The sequence below is a fragment of the Pantherophis guttatus genome, chromosome 3, assembly GCF_059756535.1.
Source record: "Pantherophis guttatus breed Tessera chromosome 3, ASM5975653v1, whole genome shotgun sequence".
Classification (NCBI taxonomy): domain Eukaryota; kingdom Metazoa; phylum Chordata; class Lepidosauria; order Squamata; family Colubridae; genus Pantherophis; species Pantherophis guttatus.
The window spans coordinates 156,869,179-156,880,822 of NC_142065.1; positions in this window are offsets into that span (position 1 = coordinate 156,869,179).

Here is an 11,644-nt window from a genome sequence, read left to right on the forward strand (position 1 = left end):
GTTACAAAGGAGGAGAAAGATGCTAAACTCTATCCGAGGGGGAAAAAAAACCAGGTTCATGCTAAAAAGAGAAGCATCAGCTTTATAAATGTGTGTTGCTTCGTGTCCTCTGCTATATTAAACAGCTACTTATAAAAATATACTTATAAAAGTATACTTATAAAAGGCTAATTGTTCGGAAAATCAGAGAAAACAAGAGTGAAAAATTAAGACTCAGAATAGAGGCTGGGGTTTGCTTGATTTTGACCTCTTGGACCTTTTGAAAATTGAAGGGTTTGCCTGTGTTTATGCAAACTTCTCTATGCCTTGTTCCTTCACTGTTTTTCAACATATAATGCCATATTTTAATCGTTGTATGTGTTATTTAAAGCATGGGGTTTTAGGGAGGGTCACAACTCCCTAGAACAGGGGTGTCAAACTCGATTTCTTTGACGGCCGCATCAGGGTTGTGTTTGACCTGGGGTGGATGCGCGTGGCCAGCTCGACGTTGGGGCGCCTGTGGCAGCCTGAGCGCTCTGCCAGCGAAAACAGGCTCCTGAGCTCCGTTTATAGCTACCACGGCCTCCTGCAACCCTCTGCCAGTGAAAACCCTGTTCCCAGAGTGGCCCCACAGGCCAGATCTGAGTATCTCGCAGGCCCGGATCTGGGCCCCGGGCGTTGTGACACCCCTGCCCTAGAGAGTTGCCAGATGCTTCAGAAAAGGATCATAAAAATATGTAAGCCTCAGAGTTAAGTTTTGACAGTGCTCTTCCTTTCACAAAGTGAAGTATCTCAGGCAAAGCAGGAAGCAAATCCAGAATCAGTTTTGAGAATGCTTCCATTTTAATGATTGTCCATCCATAACAGGAGCACCATCAGAACGCCTCCAGCTTGCAGTATAAGATTTGGTTTTGCTCTGGTAAAGCAGGGGAAGCGGAACCTGAAGATAATGCTCAGCATACATCAAACCTGATAAAATGTCCAAACAGGCTCCGACTTTATCTGGGCAAAACTGAGAGCAAAGCCCCAAATGAGTTTTGGGAGAGATGACTAAGCCTGCTGGATCTATCCATCTCTCAAAACTATCTGCCAATCACATCAATTTTATTTATTATTGTGCTTTTGGTCATTAATTTACTTATTTAACTTTACTCATGCAAATTATTTTAACAGATTGCAATCTCCCCATTGTAGGAAGAAATATCCTTCTGTGTTCAGCTCCAAGTGGGAAAAAAAACACTGGAAACATGGAGACTGCTTGGAAAGATGGTTTAATGGTGGACAGGATCACATGGTTTGAGTTCCTGAACAGAAAAGGGACGAGATACACCAGTCCCCGGGTTTTATGCTCTCTCTGGCTTTGAACTTCCTGGGGCCCAGAAAGAGTATCCTGATGGTTGTCAGACTTCCAAGGGGTGGTGGTCTTAGCTAGCCTTGCTGGCTGATGTAATCTTCCCAGGTGCTATGTGGTGAGTTTCTGTCCTAGATGGGTCCTATTGTGTTGCAGATGATGGTCCTTTGACAAAGGATTGAGTTTCTGCGTCTGGCCCATTAACAAAGGTGTGGGAAGGGGGAGGGGGAGTCAGGAAGCTGCTTTGTCTTTAAAACATGTTTCTCCATTTCTCATCCAGGGAAACAATATTCTGCCTTTTTAGTATTTCCCAAAATATTTCATTCTTCTAAGAAAGGGGTGGGTGCTAACTTCCTACACCATGTTGGAAATAAAAATAGTAGTAGAAATAGCCTGGAACAACTATTTAGCCGCTTATATCATCATGGGAATGGAATACATTAGTACAACAATGCAACAGCAGTCTGGAAGGTAAGGGAAAACCATTGCACTATATTTTCCCAGGTTGAGAAAAAAATTAAACCTCAGTGGCTGAAATAGCACTAATGGTTACCAACCTTTGGTAGGAGGCTGCACTAAAAGAACAAGATTTAATACTACAGTAACTGAATTATTGTGTAGTCAGCTCAATAGCTCTTGTCAGCTCAATAGCTCTTCAATTTCCAGCAATCTCGATCATCTACCCTTTACATAATTGATACACCTCTGCCCAGAATCCTAATAATAAAAAATAATGACTGTAACAGTGTAGCATTATTACATTTAATAACATAGATTAATGGGCTACACTGTGTAGATGGTCATTTGCTTAGGTGGCTTCAGAAGACAATTGGGCAACTCATAAAAGATACCTATTAAGGATGACATCCAATCCACCCTTTACCATAGCGAGATTTTAGAACACTAACACTTTACAGAAAAATAGCAACAAAAGAGTATCTAGGGGATATTCTTTTTTTTAAAAAAAGGCATTGAGAAAAGACTAGACATAGTAGATTTTTGACCTGATTTACCAGGATCCCATGTTAATTTTTTTTCTGCTCATTAGTATTGCTTATAATAGGGATGTGCTCACATATTGCGATGACTGAATTTGCACAACATGCTAAGTCAAAATGAAACAGAAACATAATTTAGAAGTTTCAAGGCTAAGGAAAATCTAATCTGATAGTTTCCTTTCCATTTTCCCCCCACCTCAAACAATAAGACAATCAGTAATCTATAGTCATGGGAAACAATCAGATCTTGTATCTTAAAAGAAGTATTTGAAACAAAGAAAGGGCTTGTCCGTCGTGCTGTGCCATAAGTTTCCTAATATTGTTGACTGGTTGAATTTGTTTATCCACTAAGCCAGAAACTGTGGTTTTCAAATTGCATTAGTGAGGTTTCCTTGACCAGCTTAAGATTTTGACATGTGTAAAATGATGTCTGTCTCGGTAATTATAATAGGTCATGATTAAAAATCAAAACCAAAACTTCATTGTGTAATAACTAGAAGAGGCCAGAAGGTGGCCTCTTGTATCTGAATGAAAACTAACTAAAATGTTTGAAAATTTACTCTTTGAACTGAACTGTTTGTATTTATTCCAACAAAAGCCCCTCATTAAAAATCTATCTCATTAAAACCCATCAGCATCATTCACACAGGATGGTCCTTATGATCCCATCCTTTGAGGCCATAGGAACAGGCCATACCTGTTTTGCCTCTGGAGCAAACAAAAGGAGAAGCGGGTTGATGGAATTGTGAAAGCAGTATAGAAATACATTTCAGCAGTACAGGAAATAATGTAGAACAGGGGTCCCCAACCCCAGGCTGTGGCCCACTACCAGGCTCTGGCCCCCAACTCCAGCCCATAGAAATGGTAGGTGAGCACCTGCGTTCAGCTGCACTTGTATTAGTAGCGGGCGAGCACTCAAAGCTGCATTTGCGAGTGCAAAAAGGGCACATGCCTGCTGCTTGTGCAAGTGGAGCTGCGCACACATATGTTTGCTCACTGCTCACACAGAACCATTCCCTCTCTCTCCCTCCTCCCACCATTCTGCAAAGCCAGAAAGATTGAGGAATGCTGATGTAAAATGACTAAATTTCGGCATCCTCTTATGCATATTTTTCTGTCTTTCTTTTTTTCTCAAGCCTTCACACCTCCCAGGGGAAAAAAAGCCAGGTTGAAACCTTTGATTTTCTTTCTTTATTTTTTAAAGATTCGCTCCATCTCTGTCTAGGTTGGGCCGCAAATACTAACTAAACTGTGATTCATCCCATTGAATATAATGATACTTAATTCTGAGTAATTGCATACAGTTAGTCTTATGATTCATTTAGCGCTGTTTTAAGTTACAACGGTGCTGGAAAAAAGCAACTGACAACTAGTCCTTGTACTTACAACCATCACAGGTCCATGATCACAGTTCATGCATTTGCCAACTGTCATGTATGTTCAATGGTTGCAGTATCCTGAGCTCATGTGATTGCCATTTGTGACCTTCCCAACTATCTTCTGACCCACAAAGTTAATGGGGAAAGCCAGATTTGCTTAATGACCATAGGAAAAAGGTCATACAATCAGGCACAGCTCTGGTTCAACAACCACAGTGCTTAATGATAGAAATTCTGGTCCCAATTTTGGTCATAAGTCGAGGTAAGACAAGACTTGCAGTAAATTAAGCTTAGAGCCTGGTTTCACATCCTCTGCTAAGCCATGGTTGTTTTATGCTTTGCTGAATAAATCACAGTATCTCTGATGCCATACCATGAGCCATTTACAAACCATAATAGACGGGTTCACACAACATGTTAAACCAAAAACCCAAGCAGACCATGATAGAGCAAGTACAAGATATGAACAAAATCAGTCTGCTCTCACCTCTAACAAAGCCATATAGGTTTGCTCTGTTGGTGATGACTGATTTTCAAATGCATGAATTTCCTTAAATCCATGGAATTTGAAGGTAGGGAGAGTGTAGAGGAAATGATAAAATAGGGATCAGTAGCAGGAATTGTTTTAGCCACAGATTGTTGATTAAAACACAGCAGCTGGTCTTCGCATTGTGCTAAAGCAACACCAAAAGGTTAGAAGCTGCTGCCCTCCTTGCTGAGTATGAACATCATAGGTGTCCATTCCTTAACCAAAATGATAAAACATAAACCATGATTTCACAACAAAAATTTGACTCTTTATATTGGTGTCAGAATTTTGCTTCAAAATATAAAAAGAGCATCATTTGTGTTTCATCGTTTGTTTTTCCTGCCTATGATGATAAACAGTGGGATGTAGTTAGCCCAGAAATCCCCTCTCCAAGGTCTTTCAGTTTTATTGATTATATTACTGCAAGGATCAGGATAAAAGAGGATACCAGAACTAATATAATTCAGTCCTAACTCTGTAGAGTAGCCTGTAAACTCCTGAGGTTAGGCTGCAGTAAAACGAAAGCATAGCAGCCCAAACGGATGCTGTAGGAGCATTTAAGCCAACCTAAAGAGGAAACCTTTGAACTGAAGCAGAGAAAAATGTGTATGAGGATGGCTTTCAAAGTGAGTGGAGGATTGACGGAGAGTGATGCTGTCTATTTCTGCTTTCTAGAAATGATTGTGAGCCGCTTCTGAGAATCAGGTTAGCAATAGGTCCAGATCAGTAGTGGGTTGCTACCAGTTCGCCCCAGTTCGGGCGAACTGGTAGTAGCAGCGGTGGGAGGCTCCGCCCACCCACCCGGACATCATCAAATATGCTCTGCGCATGCGAACCGGTAGCAAAGGTAAGTGAAACCTACCACTGGTCCAGATATGTTACCCATAATAAAGAAAATGCTGCAGGGAGTTATAGAGAAATCTTCCAAGCTGATATTCAGAGTGCCAACCAGAGTTTTAAAAGTGGATTATTTTGTGGAAACCTAAATACTTGAAAGGTCACTTTGTTGCTGCAGTGAAGATGTCCTTTAATACTATCACCACTCAGCCTTCAGTAATCTGTTTCCATTCAGCTCATTTGCTAAACTAAACATTTTGCCTTCTAACGATCACATTTAACCTTCTAACGATCACATTTATCTCCTACTTCAAAGTTATCCAAGTGTGTGTTTTATATTGACTTTAAGGTTACCTGGCACACATTGATTTGAATGTTCAGTAAAGTACACATTTGAAAATTCTCCAACTTCTGAACTCAAGAATTAAGAAGATGCCTAGGTTTATTACAATTTCAATTATTTTTTAGAAAACTCTACAGAAACATGCAACGTTTAGGAATGCTACTATTCCCGTAAGTATGAATGGCTATAAATGCTTGATTTGCGATTATGAGACAGAATTCCTAGAAAATGGCTCTTGCTTCTTATTCAGGAAGAAAACAGATTAGCATAATAAAGATAGAGCTTGTAATACGCAGGTGATACGTTCAAGCAGTTGCCAAGCCTTATGATGTTTCAATTTGGCTGTGAGAAATCAGAAATATTTAGATGGTAAAATGCATCAAAAACTGCCTCCCAGTGCATTTGTAAAAGTTGTATGTATTTCCTCTAGGTGTGAAAAAAAGTTAATTTATTCCAAATACAAGTTAAGGGAAAGACCAAATTTTCAAAGACCCTAATACAGGAGTCTCTAAACGTGGCAACTTTAAGACTTGTGGACTTCAACTCCCAGAATTCCTCAGCCAGCTTTGCTTTGCTGTCTGAGGGATTCTGGGAGTTGAAGTCCACATGTCTTAAAGTTGCCAAGTTTGGAGACTCCTGTCCTAATACATAGCATTTTGAACAGTTAGATCAACTGACTCGTATGCTCATTCCAAATGCCACCTGCTTGGTTGCATGAGCGAATCATCATATTTCAGGAAAAGGCCAGTTTTTAGAGAGTGTTCCCCCAAAAGGCCATTCATTTGTAAACTTCTGACAATCTCAATTTCATTAAGTTGTTGGTTGTTGACCGTGCATCACAACACAGTCAGAAAACAGATGGAGGATAGATATTTTTAATTTGCATGACAAATTTCTGTTTTACCGTCATGCCAGCTGTCATTTCGGCCATGTGGATGTGCCAAGCAGCAAAATTCAAGAGCAAGCTAATATAAAAGAATACTTCTTTGATGAGAAAGACAAAGACAGATTTGAAGAATGGAATCCAAAAACTACATGTCTCCTAGATTCATGTTGAACTAGACCATAAAGTGGTTTGGTTTTGGCTTCGTTTGCTATATAAACCCAGTAACCGTGGCATATTCAAGAAATCATGAATTCAGTATGCATTGTTTAATGAATTCAGCTGCTATGTCCGGGTAAGGAAAAATTATATAGGGTGTGTAAAAGTAGGTATTGCTTCAAGCAACGAATTACCACCAGGAGGCAGTATATATACACTGTGTAAAAATAGAGAAGGGATGGCAGTCATGTAAATTCTCACACTTGAGGGGACTCAGCATCTGTATATCTCTTTTCTCTGTAAGAGAAGGTAGACTGCATATATCATTCGATAGATTATACCATTTGATAGATTCAGATACAGTAATGAAAAATGATTTGAGTAGTATCTGTAGCATTTTGGCTGAAAGAATATTGTGAACATATTACAAGAGTTCATTTGTATGGAGAATGTGAAGGGATAATGAATATGGACAATGTTCAGTAGATTTCTCAAGAATGCCTATGATTCTAAGACCAATTTGATCACTGTAGATTAGCTGTGGGCAATAGAGGTGGACAAGAGCCAGTTTTGATGTAGTGATTGAGGCATCAGACTAGGAATTGAAAGACCTTGGGCTGTAGTCCTGCCTTAGGCAAAAAGGAATGGGGTGACCTTGGGCCAGTCATTTTCTTTCAGCCCTAGGAAGGAAGCAATGGCAAATCACTTCTGAAAACCTTGTCAAGAAAACTTCAGGGATTTGTAGAGGCAGACTCCGAAAATTGGACACAATTGATGGAAGGAAAAACAATAGTAGAGTTAGGCAAATTTTCAAATCATTCTTTTCAAAGATGAATCAGTCGCATCTCTATGACTGATTGCAGATTAATCGACTAGCGAATCCAATTGAGTAGTTGGTTTGAATCAGATACCTCTGAATTGATTTGAATGCGTCTGCACATGCAAAGAAACAATTTTCTTAAATCGATTTGGAAATCTGAATTGAACCGACGCAATTCAACAATTCAGTTTTAAGTCGAAGCTGAACTGATTTTCTGAATCACATCAACAATGGGATTTTGTATAGTACAACTAGCCAGTGGCTCTCTGGCTAAGGTCTTGTGATCCTCAGCCCACATTTCAGAAGTTTCTGCAAGCTCTTAGTTCAAAGTCCTGTCGAGAGTGATTTGTCTGTCCTGACAATCCACTAAGCAGGCAGGAAGCAGGAGAGAGTGGCGGGAGAGGGAAGGGTGGAAATCAGAAAGTGAAAAGAAAAAAAAAAGAGGGAAGAAAATCCCGATCAGCACATGACACATGTATGCCCATTCTGATATAGCTAAAGTTTGGTAAAAGAACCCCCCCCAGGTATATGTTCTTAAGTTTATCTGCATTGATTTTACAACATTTGCATTTTTATTTCATCCCCCCCCCAACCTTAAAGTGTTATTCTGTTAAGGAGTATGATGCTGAGTAAGCATGCTGACTGCAAATGAAAACAAGGAATGAAAGGGGGTGAAGAGGTTAGTAAAAGACCCTACCCATGGGGAAGGGAATAAAGAAGAGTCATTTATAGTACTGTTTCAGCCTTTAGGGCATATGGAGGGTGAATAGTGGAGCTTTTGTGTTCTCTTCCTCCTGCCAAAGGAAAGATTTTAAGTCTTTTGCCTCATCTATAACATTTTTTTACTCTTTAGGTTTCATCCCCCTGCCTCTCCCGCCCCCCACCAATAATTCTTAAACACAAGGGACTGTTGTGGAATACTTAAGTGCACAAAATAGATTTTAGCAAGTTCCATTCCTGTAACAAGGGAATTCTAATACAAACAGACCCGTCTGCATTCAGAAAAGCCCCTAAAAGCCTTTAAAAATGTGTTTTGTTTTAGTTTATGCTTAGTTTATGCTATATAAATAAAATGCTTGGATCTGCTTGATCTGTTTGGGGGCTCCAAGTTTGTGATGGGAAGGGTTTTTTTTCAGCTATGTGATTTTAGCTTCTATTGTTCATCTTTAAAATGCTCTATTTCCCCCCCCTTCTTCTTTTTCTCTCTGTTTCTCTTTTTCTCCTGATGCCCACTGCCCCAAGTGAAAGGTCTGCCAGATCTGATCTGCAAAAATTCAGCAACAAAAAGTGAGTGTTTTTCTGTTTTATTGCCATCTCTAGTCGTGATTGGATTTTAATAGTCCTGGCCTTGGTCAGCCGTCTTCCTGGAGGAAACTCCATCCAAATGATGGTTCAGCATTTGAATGATGAGACGGATCAATAATTTTCCTTCAAGGCAGTAAGCTGAAATAGCTTCCCAAGAGTGATTTTAGTATTTGGAGTTTCTTCACACTCTCCTATTTACTGCCCCATTAATTTCAATTGACAAAAAAGTAAGGGAGGGAAAAAAAATGCACTGAGATCGGATGTAACCTAAGGACAAGGCCCCGTCCTCACGATCCGATCTGTTCATCTCTGCTAAAGCACATTCATTTTACCTGCCATTATCGAGTTCTGTTTGATTTAGCCTCTGGTCCTTTTCCTGTTTACCTTCTCCAAAGCTTAGAAAGGCCTGAAAAAAAATCTATTTTAACTCACTCCTGGCAATAAGCAGAAATGGCCTCTTACGGATGACAATTTCCCCAATAGCTTGAATAAGTTAGTCCAGAGTGAGAAGAAAAATGTACTATTAAAAGAAGAGGGCAGTGAGCTTTTAACTTTACACCCCACTTTGTGAGTCTCATCAGTAGGGCTACAGGTAGTCCTCAACGTACAACCCTTTTTTTAGTGACCGTTCGAAGTTACAACAGCACTGAAAAAAGTAATTTATGGCCGCTTTTTCACACTTCCGACTCTTGCAGCATCCCCAGGGTCACATGACAGATACTTGGCAACTGGCATGTATTTAGGATGGTTGCAGTATCCCGGGTCATGTCATGTGGCGAGCTTCTGACAAGCAAAGTCAGTGGGGAAGCCAGATTAACCAATTAACAGCTGTATATACTAACTTAACAACTGCACTGGTTCACATAACAACGGTGGCAAGAAAGATGATAAAATGGAGCAAAATTTGCTTGACTGTATTGCTTAGCAATGGACATTTTAGATTCAGTCGTGGTCATAAATTGAGGATCGTCTGGACTGTATTTGGGCTGTGGGAATCCTGATGAACACCAGATAACAGAAAAATAAAATTAGTGAGCTCATAGAGAGAGTAGGTTAAAAAGAAATAGGAAGACTCACAGAGGCATAGTGTGAAAATGAAGAACTGTGACTCCAGATATTAGGGTGGGCAATCTATGGCCCCAATGTGGCCCCCAGTTGATCTTATACAAGTAGTTGTTACACTATATATAGCATATGTGTGTATGTGCATATGTGGACCTTCGAGTTAGTTTTGCCTCCTGGGAACTGCCTGGACTAGTCCCTGCAATTTTCTTGGCAAGATTGCAGAAGTACTTTACTGTTGCCAACCTTATTCATAGAGCTGAGAGAGTGACTGGCCCAAAGTCATCCTGCTAGCTTTGTTCCTAAGGGGAGACTACAACTCACGGTCTCCGAGTTTCTACCTGGTGTTTTAATCACTACACGATGCTAGCATTCTACATGTAGTAGTAACAGCTATTGTCTGAAGAAGAACCAACTTAACTCATTTGTTGTGTGTCTTATTTACTAGTCGCATTGTTCTAGGGGTATTCAAATAAATTCTAGCAATTTTGTGCCTGTTTTGTGAAGATCATTTCAATTTTTATGTTATGTTTTTATCAAATGGGACATTTCTTAAGGGCTGGGTGGCGCGTCTTTGAAAGGAACCTAAAAGCAGATATAAACAATAATAAATCATGCAACTTATTACAGTTATTTATTTGAATTTCCCATATCATATCGCTCAAATAAAAAAAGCTGTGGTGGCTAAAGATAATATCCCCCTCCCCCCCAAGATACAGACAAGTGATGCCCTGCAAATTAAGGATGTTTTGACATAGGTTTTTATTATTATTATAAAGCCAGTCTAAGCCTTTCATTCTTCTGAGGTGGGTAAAATGAGGACCCAGATTGTTGGGGGCAATATGTTGACTCTGTAAACGGTTTAGAGAGCTGTAAAGCACTATGGGTCAGTATATAAGTCTAAGTGCTATTGCTCTTACTAAGGTTTTTATTATGAAGCCAGTTTTAGGAATATATGGCCTTTTTCAGAGCTACCGAACAACAGCTCCAGGCCACGGAAGAAGCAACATCTAAAGCAGGGCTGTCCAACCCTGGCAACTTTAAGACTTATAGATTTCAACTCCCAGAATTCCATAGCCAGCATCAGGAAATGACTGGCTGGGGAATTCTGGGAGTTGAAGTCCATAAGTCTTAAAGTTGCCAAGTTTGGACATCCCTGATCTAAAGTATAGGTTAGTGCTTGAATAATCAGATCAATAGTTGACATGTCATTTAAGGCAAGCCAATTACTGAAAGCAAATTAGAGATCCTAAAATATATTTATAATATAAAATATATTATATTTAAACTTTGGGGCCAAATTTATATCTATCTTTTTAAATTGCTTTTAATGTTTGTATTTATGTTTTTTACTTTGGCTGTACACCGCCCTGAGTCCTTCGGGAGAAGGGCGGTCTATAAATTTAATAATAAATAAATAAAATATATTCCGGGTTATATCGCCTAAATCTTCTCCCTTTCAAGTGCAAATTTTAAATTTTAATGTATTTTAAAATATGGGTATTTTAAATTATGGGTTTTAATTCAGCCAAATTTATTTAATTTATTTTATTTGATTTTAAATTTTGTATATGTATGTGTTTTATTTTATGGCTGTTCACTGCCCTGAGTCCTTCGGGAGTAGGGCGGTATAGAAATTCAATAAATAAAAATAAATATGATTCCCCCCCCCTCATTTCCCCAAAACTCCGGTTTGTTAAGCTATTGGTTTTACTGGTCAAGCTACCATGGGCGGAGTGGAGCGAATGCTTTTTTACATCGATATAGGATCCAGCGAGAAGAACGTCAGCTCGCCATACAAAAGGCAGAGAAGCGATCCTGCTTCTTTTAGGTACATCGAGGCACACTGGCCGCTAATTTAAAGGGAAGCCGTCCGCCCTACCGGAGGCGCAGGTCGGAAGCGTCTCTTTAAAGGTGTCGCTCAGCCGGTCTGAATTTCCAGAGGCGGACCTGCCTTCCTTTCTCTCGCCCCCCCCCGCGACCCCCCCCCCGGCACGTG